Source organism: Chrysochloris asiatica, unplaced genomic scaffold (assembly GCF_000296735.1).
Source record: "Chrysochloris asiatica unplaced genomic scaffold, ChrAsi1.0 scaffold00208, whole genome shotgun sequence".
NCBI classification, from domain to species: domain Eukaryota; kingdom Metazoa; phylum Chordata; class Mammalia; order Afrosoricida; family Chrysochloridae; genus Chrysochloris; species Chrysochloris asiatica.
Window position 1 is genome coordinate 1,288,035 of NW_006408726.1, and position 15,548 is coordinate 1,303,582.

Sequence of the window (15,548 nt, forward strand, 5' to 3'; positions counted from 1 at the left end):
TTTCACAATGTTTGATAGTCTAGGTGTGCCCTGTCTTGTTGTTGTTGTTGTTAAGTGCTGTCAAGTTTGTTCCAACCCATAGTGACCCTGCATAGGGTTTCTGAAGAGCAGCTGGAGAGCTTGAACCACCAACCTTTTGGTTCAAATCAACTGTGTAGTCAAGTGTATTAATCCACAACACCACACCAGGACTCCGTGCTGTTTATTAGAGCCATTAAAATTTTCCCTATTTTTTCATTGATTACTTTTATAATTCTGGGATTCACATTTTAGGTCTATAATACATATTGAATTGGTTTGTGTATATAGAATGAGGTAAAGGTCTTGTTTCAATCTTTTGTATATCAATTTCCAGTTCTGCCATCACCATCTGTTGTACTCCCTATTCAACGTACTTTGGCTCTTTTTCAAAGATTAGTTGGCTGTATATGAACTGGTTAATTTCTGGATTCTCAATTCTGTTCCATTGACTTTGTATCTTTCATTGTTATCAGTACCAGTCTGTTTTGAACACCGTAGCCAGGTAATAAATTTTAAAATCAGGGAGTAAGAGGCTCCCAACTTTGTTCTTTTCTTAAGCACTGCTTTGCTTACCTTGGGTCTTGTCCCTTTCCATATAAAATTTGTAATTGCTTTTTCCATCTCTTTAAAGAATGTTGTTGGAATCTGGATTGGGATTGCATTATGTGTATAGATTGCTTTAAGTAGTATTGACATTTTCACAATATTAATCTTCCTATCCAGGAGCATGGTATATTCTTCCATTTTTGAAAGTCACTTTTGGTTTCTTGTTCTTCTTTTTGGTGCTCTATAGTTTTCTTTGTATAGGTCCTTTGTTTCTCTGGTTAGATTTATTTTTAAATATTTCATACATTAGATGACTATTATAAATTGTATTGCTTTCCTAATTTCCTTCTCAGAGCTGTCAGTATTATTATAGCAGAATTCAACTGATTTTTGTATGCTAATCTTGTATCCTAACACATTGTTGAATCTTCCAATGAGTTCCAGTTGTTTTCTGAATCTTTGGGGTTTTCTATGTATAGGATCATATCATCTGCAAATAGAGAGAGTTTTAGTTCCTCTTTGTCAATTTGGATGTCTTTGATTTCTTTACCTTGCCTTATTGCTCTAGCTAACACTTGCAAGGCAATATTGAATGGGAATGGTAATAAAGCATATCCTTCTCTGGTTCCTTTTCACGAATGGAAGGCTTTCAGTTTCTGTAGATTGAGAGTGATCTTGGCTGTTGCTTTTGTATGTTTGTTGTTAAGTACTGTGAAGTCGGTTCCCACTTATAGTGACCCTGCACAGGGTTTCCAAGTTTGAAAATCTTTACAGGAGCAGAAAGCCTCATATTTCTCCCATGGAATGGCTGGTAGTTTTGAACTGACTATCTTGAAGTTAGCATCCTGATTCATAACCACTACACTACAAAAGCTCCTTATATGCTCTTAATTATGTTGAAGAATTTCCCTTCAATTCATACTTGGTTGACGTTTTTATCGGGAATTGATGTTGGATTTTGTCAAACACCTTTTCTGTATCAGTAAATATGATCATGTGGTTCTTTTCCTTTTTCTTATTTATATGGTGAATTGTAGTGATTATTTTCCTACTGTTGAACCATCCTTGCATCCCTTACATGAATCCCACTTGGTAATGATGTATTATTTTTTTTTGATGTGCTGTTGGATTCTGTTGGCTAGGATTTTGTTGAGAATTTTTGCATCTATTTTCATGAGGGTTATTGGTCTATAACTTACTTTCTTAGTGATATCCTTCCCTGGTTTTGGTATGAGGGTTATGCTTGCTTCATAGAATGTATTCCGAAGTTTTCCATCCTCTTCTATGTTCTGGAATCTTTTGAGTAGAATTAGTGACAGCTCTTCCCTGAATGTTTGATAAAACTCACCAGTGAAGCCATATGGACCTGTACTTTTTTGGTTGGGAGTATTTTGATGATCTAGTCAATTTCTTCCTTTGTCTGTTCAAGTTTCCTACTTCACTCTGTGTAAGTTTAGGCAGGTTGTACTTTTCCAAAAATGTATCTATCTCCTCTAGATTTTCAAATTTGTTGGAGTACAACTCTTCATAATATTCTGTTACTATCCTTTTTATTCCGATTCATTTTGTTGTGACATCACCCATGGGGTTTCTTTTGAATGTTATTTGATCTTCTCTCGATTTCCTTTTGCTAGGTTTGCCAATGGTTTGTCAATTTTATTAATCCTTTCAAAGAACCAGCTTCTTGTCCTGTTGATTCTTTCTATAGTTTTTCTGTTTTCTAACTCATTTATTTTTGCTGTGATCTTTATTATTTCTTTGCTTCTGTTGACTGTAGGTTTACTCTGCTGGTCTGATTCTAGTTGTTGGAGATATTGTGTTAATGTGCTGGTTTTGGTCCTTTATTCTTATTGGATGTGTGCATTTTTTAAAAATAACTTGTCCATTCAAAACTGCTTTTGCCATGTCCAAAATATTTTGGTATGTTGTGTTTTCATTCTTATTTGTTTCTAGGAATTTTGTGAGTTCACATTTTATTTCTTCTACTACCCAGTAGCTTTCCAGCAGGGTGTTATTCGATTTCCATTTATTTGCCTTTATTTCCTTGGTCTTCCTATTGTTGATTTCTAATTTCATAACATTGTGTTCTGAGAAGATGCTTTGTAGTGTTTTGATGTTTGTAAATTTATGGAGGCTTTTTTTTTGGCCTAACACATAGCCTATTCTGGAGACTGTTCCATGTGCACTAGAAAAAAAAAAATGTGTATTGTACTGTTTGGGGTTGAATACTCTGCACACATCTATGGAATCAAGTTGGCTGATTGAGTTGTTTAGTTCCTCTGTGTCTTTGTCAAGGTTCTTTCTTGTTGTTCTATCATTTTCTAAAGTAGGACATTAAAATATCCAATTATTATTGTAAACTGGTCTATTTCTTTCTTCAAACCTGTTAGCATTTGCTTGATACACTTTAGAGCCCTTTCATTGAGAGCGTTGATATGTATTATGGTTATGTTATCATGTTCAATTGATCTTTTAATCATCAGATAATGTACAACTTTATCTATTATTCTGGTTTTTGTCTTAAAGTTTATTTTATCAGAGATTAGTGTTGCCACTCCTGCTCATTTTAAATTTCAATTAGCTTGGTATATATATTTTCCATCTTTTAACTTTTAGTCTGCTTTTGTCTTTGTGTGTATGGTGTGTCTCTTGCAGAGAGTATATTGAAGGATCCTGTTTTCTCATCCATTCTGGCACTCTCCATCTCTTTGCTGATGCATTTAATCCATTGACATTCAGTGTAATTATTGATAGTTATGGATTAATTGCTGTCCTTAAGTTTGTTTAGTTTTTTTTGGAGTGCAGCTTGTTTGGTTGTTCTGCGTGCCTTCCTGTGCTGAGTTCCTGTTTTTTGTGTTATTTCTTGTCAGTTTCTTCATAGTTTTAATGTTTCCATATTTTTCTTGTATTTTCATTTTCTTGGTATGTTGTGAAGTATTAATTTTCTTTGAGATTACCCTATATTCTATTAATTTTTCCTCTATTTAAAATAGTCTATTTTATTCTGCAATCTTCATGGTCTCCTCACCACCTTGATCTCTGTTCCTATGTTTTATCTTATTTCACATTGTAATTGATTTAATCATAGACTGACCTCCCAGATCCTCTGAATTTGTTCTTATAGTTTTGTCTGTTCTGGAGTCTTCCATCTGTCCATTGAGTTCTAGGTACTGCTGCCACATATGCCAATCTCTGGTTGTTTTCTGTTTTTGTTAGTTCTCAATCAAAAGAACTCCCTTTGGGATGTTTTGAAGTTCTGGGTTGGCTTTGGTAAAATCCCTTAGTGTCTGTTTATCTGGGAATGTTTTTATTATACCATCATATTTGTTTGACAGTTTTGCTTGGTAGATGATTCTTGGTTGGCAGCATTTTTCTTTCAGGGTTATATATATGTCTCCCCATTGCCTTCTTGCCTGCATGGTTTTTGTTGAGAGACCAGAGCTTAATCTGATTTACTTGTCTTTGTAAGTAACACTTCTCCTTTCCCTGGCTGCGTTCAGGATTCTCTTTGTCTTTGCTTTTGGAGAGCTTGATTATGATATGTCTTGGTGATGTTCTTTTGGGGTCTATCCTTCTTGGGATTTTTTTCAGATTCTTGAATGCTTTTCTTTTCATTTTTCATGATGTTAGAGAAATTTTCTTCCAGTAGCTCTTCAACTATCTCCTCTGTGGCCTGTGTGATTCTTCCTGTTCTGGTATGCCAATAATTCTTAAGTTATTCTTATTCATGTTGTCCAACATGAATCTAAGATTTTGTTCAGATTTTTTAATCCTTTTTTCTGTTTGCTCTTCTGTGTTAGCAATATCGAGAGCTTTGTCTTCCAGTTCACTAGTTCTGGTTTCCATTTCTCCAATTGTCCTCCTTTGCCCTTTCAATGTATTCTCTATTTCTGATATTTTATTATTAATCATTTGAACCACTTTTTGCATGTTTTGAATTGTTTACAGTGCTGTATCTATCTTATTGTGTTGTTTCTGTAGTGTTTTCCTGACTTCTTCCTTATTTTAATCAACTCTTCTGTGGTGTATTGGATGTATCTCAATATCATTCTCATGAATTTCTTCTCAGGCATGTTTCTGGACATTTGCCAACACAGTCAGCTATTTTTTGGGCATCTCCAATAATTAAGTGTGATTTAATAATTAGATGAATGTTTATTGATGTATTATTATGCTTTCTGATTGCCTCCAATTAGATGTGATCAGGAGATGGGCTTCCGTTTTCACTTTTGTTATTATTCAACTCAGAGTAACTGTAGCAGATGTTAGCTGCCTATCTGGTGTATAGCACCTTGTATTGGTTCTTGCCTGGATGGTGCAGTTTTATATGGGTGATTGTACCTTGGCTATATGACCACAATTGCTATCTCCTCTTGAGTAATGTAGAGAGAGAAAGAGCCCTCTCTGCTTTAAAAGGGGGGCCAAAAAAAAAAAAAAAAACATAGCAAAATAATGTAAGTTTTTCTCCTAGTGAGAGACAGTTCACAGTTTTGCAGATCTGTACACATGTGCAGTACAACCCTTGAGGGTGAGAGGTTTGTCTGCTCACTCAGGCACTCTCTTTAGTCCCGAGAGTGGTGGTGCACTGATAGAGAAAGGCAAATGGGCAGATGGAAAATTATTTGCAACTTTAGCTCTGAAGATAGAGCAGGTCTCTGCAATAGGATTTCTGTTCTGCAGCCATATTCCAAAACATGTATTTGCTTTTTTTCTTTTAAACAAACAAACAAACAAAAATAGCATAAGTTGAGGTTGTATCTCTTGAAGATCTAGACTCAAAATGAGTCGTAATGTGTGACAGTTTGAATATGATAAATTTTATAATCACATTGTTTTCTAGAGTAAATTAAGTAACTACTGATATTGTTCTAACTTAAGGATTTGTATTGATTTATTTATGTAGAGTCTGTGTATCTAGTATCTCTGAGTTATAGTACAAATTACAATGACATTTAGGCACTAATTTCCTTTTAAGATATTTTAAGTTTAAAAGAGTAGAGTAGAAAGAGTAATAATTCTAGATCAATAAATTAAAATAAAGATAAAATTAAAATCTTGAAGCCTCTGTGGTAACAATAAATATGATGAGGCCTTGTTTATACTTAACCAGTAATAGTAACGGTTACACTTTTTAAATGTTAGATTGTATCTGAACATGAACAGAGAAATACTTATTAAAACATTAAACTTTTTTAGACAATTAACAAGAAACTGTAATTTTACTCTATAAGATCAAAAATTGAAATTCAGCCCTTTTATAGTCATGGTTATTATATCTTGTTAAATTTATCAGTAAAATTTTTCATCTGAGATTTATAATTATAGGTCCATTAGTGTGACAATTTATGTGAAAAATGGTTTCATACACTACACATCTGTCAGTTTATCATACTGTGGTGATTTGTGTGTACTGATGCTAGAAGCTATGCCACTGATATTTTAAATACCAGCTGAATTTCCAGACTAATAATACACTAGGAAGAAGGAGAAGCAGACTACTTCTGGATATTTAGTCACCGAAAACCTTCTGAGTAGCAGCAGATCACCATCAGATAACACCAGAATGTTGGATTTTGAATGATGAATAGCACCAGAATGTTATCAGATATTCTGACAGAGGATGAGCCCCTCAACTTTGATGGTACTCAAAATACAACTGGAGAAAAGCTGTCCTCTCAAATTAGAGTTAACTGTGAGAATTCCATTTCAGTAAAGCTTTTGAGAACTTCATTTGCTGATGGGGGACAACTCAAAATGAAGAGAAATAGCTGCAAACATCAATTAATAGTCAGACTACTGAATGTGCAAAGTATGAATCTGGGAAAGCTGGAAGTTGTCAAAAATGAAATGGAACAAATGAAGATCGATACCCCAGGCATTAGTGAGCTGAAGTGGACTGGTACTGTGCATTTTGAATCTGATAATAATATGGTTTACTATGCTAGGAATTAAAAATTGAGGAGGAATGGTATCCCATTAAATACCAAAAGGAATATTTCAAGATCTATCATGAAACATAATGTTGTCTATGATAGGATAATATCTATATGCATACAAGGAAGACAAGTGAATACCACTATTATTAAAATTTATGCACCAAATACTAAAGCCAGTGATGATAAAATTGTAAAATGCTGCCAACTTCTTCAGTCTGAAATTGATGAAACATGAAACCAAGATGTATTGATAAGTACTTGTGACTGGAATGCAAAGATTAGAAACAAAGACAAAGTATTAGTAGTTAGAAAACAAGGCCTTGGTGATAGAAATGGTGCTGGAAGTCATATGATAGAATTTTGCAAGACCAATGACTTCTTTATCGCAAATATCTTCTTAAAACAACATAAAAGATGATTGTACACAGGACCTCACCAAATGGAATACATAGAAATCAAACTGACTACATCTTTGGGAAGAGATGGTAGCAAAGCTTCATATCATCAAGGAAAACCACAAGGGAACAAGAGTCAAAATTTGACCTTTAACAAATGCCACCTGAATATAGAGGTCATCTCAAGAACAAATTTGGTGCATTAGACACTAATGACGGAACAAAAGAAGAGTTGTGAGATGACATCAAGAACATCATACTGGATAAATCAAAAGGTTATTAAGACAAGAAAGAAAGAAAGACCAAAATGAATGTCAGAAGAATCTGAAAGTTTCTCTCCACCATAGAGATGATAAACCAAATAGAAGGAATAAGGAAGTAAAAGAGGGGAACAGAAAATTGCAGAAGGCAGTTCCAGAAAACAAAGTCAAATATTATGTTGCAATGTGCAAAGACCTTGATTTAGAAAACCCAAAAGGAAGAATATGCTAAGCATTTCTCAAGCTGAAATAACCGAGGAAAAAACTCAAGCCTTGACGTTCATATACTGAAGGGTTCTATAGGAAAAATATTGAATCATACAGAGAGCATCAAAAGAAGATGGAAGGAATATGTAGAGTCATGGTCTCAAAAATAAATGATTGAGAGGACTTCCGGTACCCCACTGAGGCAAGACGAAACAGGTAAGGAGGGCTCCAAGGACAAAGGGGGAGATCTCATGGAGGAGACCATCCAGTAGCAGACTCAAAACCCTCCAATCACCATAAAACTCAGGGTATCTACCTCCTCTACTTGCTTTTTTAAAAAAATCATACCACGAAGGAATTTCTGGCATTTTGAAATTTTGCCTGCCACTATGGGCAGCGACTATCCCAACACCTGTAGAGCTTTGAGGGCGGGGCTAGAGCCAGTCCAAATGGAGAATCTCAAGCAGACAAAGCCACAGGTGACAAAAAAAAAAAAAAAAAGGGAAGAGGAGGAGGGTTCACTGCCCTAGCTTGAAATCTCAAAGCGTGTAGCAGGCAGGAAAAAAAAGTGTAACCAGGGTACAGAGAGCAAAAGAAATACGGTAACTCTCGGGCTTCATCAGACGCGGACTCCACCCACCATCCCAAACAGCCTTTTGGCATTTTGAACTTTCGGCTGCCACTACAAGCAGCGACTACCCCGATCCCTGTACAGCTTTGAGGGTGGGGCGGGAGCCAGCCCATACAGAGAGCATAGTAAAGCTAGATCTCAAGCAGACAAAGCCACAGGAGACAGTGAAAAAATAAAGGAAAAGGGAAGAAGAGGAAGATTCTCTGCCCTAGTGTGAAATCTCAACTCGTATAGTAGGCAGGAAAAGAAGGTTAACCAGGGCACAGAGAGCAGCAGAAATACAGCGACTCTCTGACATCATCAGACATGGACTCCACCTGCCTGAGCGGACATCACCCCACCCAATCTAGCGGCCACTCCCCTACCGCACTGCCCCCTTGAAGCACTACCTCACCACACTCCCCTCACGAACCTTGTGCCACGGCCACACCACTCTCTCAGACAAGGTCCCCGCTACACTCCACACACTGGTCACGCCCCCGATGCACCGTGCACTGACCACGAGCCTAATGCACCACGCTGGCCATGGCCCTGCCATACCACGCACCAGCCATGCCCCCCGACGCACTGCTTGTGCCACCCCGCCCCCAAAGCACCAAGTGCAGGCTCCCAACACACCACGTGTGCCAGCCCTGCCCCCTGACTCGCAGTGTGCACTTGCCCGGCCTCTGCATAGACAAGACGTAACCACACGTAATACATAATACAGACAACAGGAGACGTCTACCTCCCAATCATAGCAATAACAATTACAACAAAATAAGAAAAATCATGCCCAATAAGAAACAATTAACATTATCAAAGCATCTCCAAAAGCAGAAAAAGAAAGCAGATACAAATAAGCTGGAGACAGACAAATGTATTATAGAGGAGGAAGACTGGGTTCTGAATTTGCCTGAGAAAGAATTCAGAAGAATGATATGGAAACAAATTCAAATACTCCAAAAAAGGGTTGAGGAAAACAAGGAAGAAGTAACCAGAATACTGCAGGAACAATCTAATAGGATTGACACAACACTGGAAACAATTCAAAACCTGCAAAAAGATGTCCAGATGATCAATAATAAGATATCAGAAACAGACAATAGCCTGAAAGGGGAAAGGAGCAGACTGATGGAAGCCAGAACTAGCGACATGGAAGACAAATCTGTCAGTACAACCAAGATAGAACAGCAAACAGCTAAAAGGATAAAACAATCTGAAGACAATACATGCTGGATAACATGAAGAGGAATAATGTAAGAGTTATTGGCATTCCGGAACAAGAAGAATCAAGGAAATCCACAGAGGAGATAGTGGAAGAGCTTCTGGAGGAAAACTTCCCTAACATCTTGAAAGACGAGAAAATATACATTCAAGAAGCCCAACGTACCCCAGGAAGGATAGACCCCAAAAGAAAATCTCCAAGACATATAATAATCAAGCTCTCCAAAACCAAAGACATGGAAAAAAATACTAAGAGCGGCCAGGGAGAATAGAAATATAACTTATAAAGGCAAACAAATTAGATTAAGCGCTGACTTTTCAGAAAAAAACATGCAGGCAAGAAGGCAATGGGGAGACATATACAAAACCCTGCAAGAAAAAAACTGTCTACCAAGAATCATCTATCCAGCAAAACTATCAATCAAATACAATGGCATGATCAAAACATTCCAGGATAAATAGAATCTGAGGGAATTCATCAAAACCAACTTTAAAACATCCTAAAGGGAGTTCTGGGGATGGAGAACCAACAAGAACAGATGACAAACTGAGACTGACAGGTATGGCAACACCACCTGGAACACAGTCAACAGAAAGCAGAGTCCAGAATGGAATGAGACTACAACAAACTCAAGGGAACCCAGAGATCGACTGAAGGACATAAGCATATCAACATCATAGAAGGGACAAACACAGCAACAGAATCACAGGTGGTGGAGATGCCAGGTAAATTACAGGTTGCAATGGAATATCCTAAATGCAGAGAAAAATTAGTAGCCTATAAGGTAACCCCAAAGAAAGTTAACACCCCACAACAGATCATGAACATGAATTCCCAAACAGAACAACCAAACAAAGAAGCTAGGAAGAAACCGACCAGAATCAACTCAAAAAACACAAACCCAATACAAGAAGGTAAGCAGAATCAAAGAACGAACAACACCACCAAAAAAGTAACACAATGACAGTAATCAACTCATACTTGTCAATAATTACATTGAATGTCAATGGATTGAATGCACCAGTGAAGAGACAAAGAGTGGCAGAATGGATAAAAAAAACAAGATCCATCAATATGCTGCCTCCAAGAGACACACCTTACACACAAAGACAAAAACAGACTAAGAGTCAAAGGATGGAAAACGATTTACCAAGCCAACAACAGCTCTAAACAAGCAGGAGTCACAATACTAATCTCCGACAAAGTAGACTTTAAGATAAAAACATGCATAAGATACAAAGAAGGACACTATTTCATGATCAAAGGATCAATTGAGCAAGAAAACGTAAACATAATAAACATTTACGCTCCCAGTGAAAGAGCACTAAGATACATGAGGCAAACCTTAATGGAATTCAAGAAAGAAATAGATAAATCCACAATTATAGTAGGAGATTTCAACACACCACTCTCAAAAAGGGATAGAACAACCAGAAACAAACTCGACAATGCCACGGAGGAACTTAACAACACAATCAACCAACTTGACCTCATAGATATATACAGAGCATTCTACCCAACAGTGTCACAATACACATTCTTCTCCAGTGAGCATGGAACATTCTCCAGAATTGACCATGTGTTAGGCCACAAAGCAAGCCTGCATAAATTCACAGCCATCAAAATTCTACAGAGCATCTTCTCAGACCACAACGCTATAAGAGTAGAAATCAACAATAAGAAGGCCAAATCAATTAAGTCAAATACATGGAAGCTGAACAACACCCTGATGAAAAGTAACTGGGTAAAACAAGAAATTAAATGTGAAATCACAGTTTCTAGAAACAAACAAGAACTAAAACACAACATACCCAAATCTTTGGGACATGGCGAAAGCAGTCCTGAGAGGTCAATTTATTGTGATAAATGCACACATCCAAAAAGAAGGAAGAGCCAAAATCAACACATTAACACAGCACCTTCAACAACTAGAAGTAGATCAACAGAAGGGAAATAATAAAGATAAGGGCATAAATAAATGAGATAGAAAACTGAAAAACCATAGAAAAAATCAACAAGACAAGAAGCTGGTTCTTTGAAAGGATTAATAAAATTGAAAAACCATTGGCAAAACTAACTAAAGAAAAGAGGGAAAGGACACAAATCAATCGCATTAGAAACCACATAGGTAAAGTCACAACAGAAACCAAACGAAATAAAAAAGAAAATAACAGAATACTATGAAGAGCTGTGCTCCAACAAATTGAAAATTTTGGACAAGATGGATACAATAACAATGAAAAAGACATTAGGAAAACAATTCCATTTACAATAGCCACACAAAAGATGAAATACCTAGGAATAAACATAACCAGAGAAGCAAAAGAATTATACAAAGAAAATTACAAAACACTACTACAGGAAACCAAAAGAGATCTACAGAAGTGGAAGAACATACCATGTTCCTGGATAGGAAGACTCAACATCGTGAAAATGTCAATACAACCCAGAGCAATTTACACATACAATGCAATCCCAATCCAGATTCCAACAACATTCTTCAAAGAGATGGAAAGGACAATTACTAATTTTATATGGAAAGGAAAGAGACCCAGGATAAGCAAAGCACTGCTGAAAAGGAAGAACAAGGTTGGAGGTCTCTCATGCCCTGATTTCAAACTTTACTACACAGCTAAGGTGGTAAAAACAGCCTGGTACTGGTACAATGAAAGAGACATTGATCAATGGAACATAATTGAGAATCCAGATGACAACCCAACCACCTACAGCCAAATGATCTTTGACAAAATGTCTAGGCACATTGCATGGGAAAGAGACAATCTCTTTAATAAATGGTGCTGGCAGAACTGGAAAGCGACATGTAAAAGACTGAAACAAGACCTTTACCTCACACCATACACAAAAATGAATTCATCATGGATCAAAGATCTAAATGTGAATCCCAAAATTATGAAGATCATCAATGAAAAAATAGGGACAAATGTGACGGCACTAATTTAGGGCATAGACAGGCTGCCACACATTTTGAAAAGTACACAAACAAAATAGACAAAATAGATGAGTGGGACATACTAAAAACTAAAAACTTGTGTTCATCAAAAGACTTCACCAAGAGAGTAAAAAGAGAACCCACAGACTGGGAAAAAATCTTTGGCAACGACATATCAGATAAGAGACTCATCTCTAGAATATATAGGAAAATACTACACATCTACAAAACCAAGACAAATAACCCAATCAAGAAATGGGCACAGGATATGAACAGACACTTCACCAGAGAGGAGATCTGGGCAGCCAACAAACATATGAAGAGGTGTTCACGATCACTAGCCATTAGAGAGATGCAAATCAAAACAACAATGAGATACCATCTCACACCAGCAATAACAGAAAAGATCAAAAAATTTGAGGACAATAAATGCTGGCGGGGATGTGGAGAGACTGGGACACTCCTGCATTGTTGGTGGGACTGCAAAATGGTCCAACCTCTCTGGAAAGCAATATGGCGCTTCCTCAGAAGGTTGAAAATAGAAATACCATTCGATCCAGCAATACCTCTACTTGGTATTTACCCACAAGATAAACGAGCCACAACACGGGAAGATATATGCACACCAATGTTCATAGCTGCACTATTTACAATAGCAAAAAGATGGAGACAGCCAAAATGCCCATCAACTGAAGAATGGATAAACATACTGTGTTACATACACACAATGGAGTACTACGCAACCTTGAAAAATAACAAGGAAGCTGCATGCCACTTCCTAACATGGATGAACCTTAAGGACATTATGTTGAGTGAAATTAGTCAATCACAAAAGGAAAAATACTGCATAGGACTACTACTGTAAAAATCTAAGAAAAGAACCCATACTATCCCACTAAAGTGGATTTGAAGCAGGCTTCTGGGATGCAGGGGTAGGGTTAAAGGCAGGAGGGGAAGAGGGAGCACTGGGCAGGGAGTAGACACAGGACAGTTTGGATGGGGGGAGGGGGAGAATATACAAGTAGGGAGAGGGAAACGGAAGAACAAAACAGACGGGAGAACAACTAGATAGGTATGAATGAACTAAATGGGACAGAAGTAAAAAAAAAAAAAAAAAGATATAGGCACAGCCTTGGAACAACAGGGCTCTGAGATACAGAGTCTGGGATATGGTTGGAATGGGGAGAAGGGGGGAATAATGTTAAGATGTTTGGCTAACTTTTGAACCTGGGTATCCAATACATTATATTATAAAACAGACACTTGAGGGGGAGAGAAAGGAATAGCCAGAGATGTCACCATAGAAAGCTTGTAAGTCCATCTTCTGCCTATAACTGATTGGAATACCTAAAAGGGGACTACAATGTATCCAGTGAAGGAGGTTTCCTGAAGTGCCTTGGCAGTACATAAGAATATAGATCGAAGCCTAACCACACCCAGACCTTCAGAGACAGGAAACTTTCCTCTTGAAAGGGAAAGCAGACCAGCCTAGAGCAACCAGAAAACCAGAAGACACTTCTTGAAAGAAAGACCTACAGGAAAAATACAGAACAGTAAGGGCAGTCCGACTGCTCCCACAAGAACCAGCAAGTTGCTAGCCCAGGAGGCATCAGGCCAAGTGGCTGGATCCTCTCAGCGCAGATCCTCTCCCAAGACTAAGATGCAAGGGAAATCCTCACTCTGATTGGCAACCACTCACATCACCCATAAAGGGAAGTGACCAAAGAACATCGTTCTGCAGACTACTGTGAACCCAGGTGAAGACTTGGTCGGTGAGCAGCGAGACAGAAGCAAGGGACCCATGGGCTTAGAGTCAGTGACACAGCCACAGAGGACTAGAACGGAGAGCAAAGAGACCAACTGATAAGAAGAGGGCAGACAGATGCAAAAACACCCACACTTGCAGATGATACCCACATGACCTGGTTTCAATGACTGGATGAACAGAACTCAACCTGAGGAAGAAAGAAGAAGAAAAGGGAAAAAAAGAAAGAAAGAAAGTAGCTCAAAAGAGGAAAAAATTCCCGGCTACAAGAATTATCCCCACCTCCTTTACACAAAGAGTGGAAAGGGATTGGCAACGTGAACACTGGGAGGGATGCAAAGGTAAGAAGTGACTGGCTTACAAGCTTTCAAGAGGGAACCTAGATCCTCAGGGTGTGGAAAAAAGTGGAGTCTCCAGTGAATTGTACCCAACCTGTCTAGGAAGGGCTGGTGAAAATAAATGCAGACGGGTCTCATGTGATGCAATGGTGAAAATTGTTACCAGGACTGATTGTGAAGACTGGAAATGCAAAGGTGGATGTTTTATAGCAAAGTGAGGAGTGACTAACTTTCAGTCTAGGAGCGGAGGGCCCTGGGACCATCAATGGAGAAGAATGGAGAGCGGGACCCCACCCAGAGTAGCAGTGATGCCTGAGATGTAGGTAGAGAGGACGACGTGAAGAGATGCCTAAGAAGTTGAGACTCAGAGAGGGAAAGGGGCTGGGTGCTGAGGACCGTGTGTGTGGGGGACATGCAACGTATACCCTTTTGTTGGGGGATGATGCATGGATGGGATGGTAACTAAGGCAATGAAATGATATAGGATAGAATGAATGTAAAACTAATGTTCCCCCATGTAAACTATCACTCTGTACACGATAAAAAATAAAATTAAAAAAAAAAGTTTCAGGTGATTCATATGGACGGCATCTAGGAATAAAATCGTTACGGACAGTCCAGTTTCCATCACCAAGCTTGTGTTTCTCTGGAAAAACCTACATATATACAACTTTTGCCCCTTTTGAGTTTGATCCCAACATTTTTGAACTTACAAACTGGAGACAGATTTTCTATGTAATTTTGGACCCTACTGCCCTCTTCTCATTGGTATAAAATTATAGAACTTCAACAGAACATGTAAAATATGCTACTTATGAGGTGAATAAAAAATTATCCATAAAAAAAAAATGATTGATGTTCAACCACTTCAAGAATTAGCATATGATCAAGAACCAATGGTACTGAAGGAAGAAGTCCAATGTGCCCTGAGGGCAGTGGCAAAAAACAAGACTTCAGCAATTAATGGAATACAAATATTCTTTCAACAAACTGTTGTAACCCTGTTAGCACTCACTCAATGCCAAGACATTTGGAAGACAGCTATCTGCCCAACTGATTGGAAGAGACCTATAGATATGTCCACTCCAAAGAGATGAGCCAATGGAATGCAGAAATCATCAGACAATATCATTAATATCCTATGCAAGAAAAAAATTTTGCTAAAATTACTTTATACTGACTGAAATATTCCATTGACAGGGAATTGCCATAGGTTCAAATCAAATTCAGATGAGGACTTAGAACAAGGGACAAAACTGCTAATGTCAGATTGGCTGAAAGCAGAAAAAACT

The 15,548-nt window shown here is 37.9% G+C and overlaps 1 pseudogene; it reads right to left on the reverse strand.

Moving 5' to 3' along the window:
- Nucleotides 1-8,028, reverse strand: part of LOC102829653 — a 48,466-nt pseudogene extending 40,438 nt beyond the window's left edge.
- Between the last annotated feature and the right edge of the window lie 7,520 nt (nt 8,029-15,548).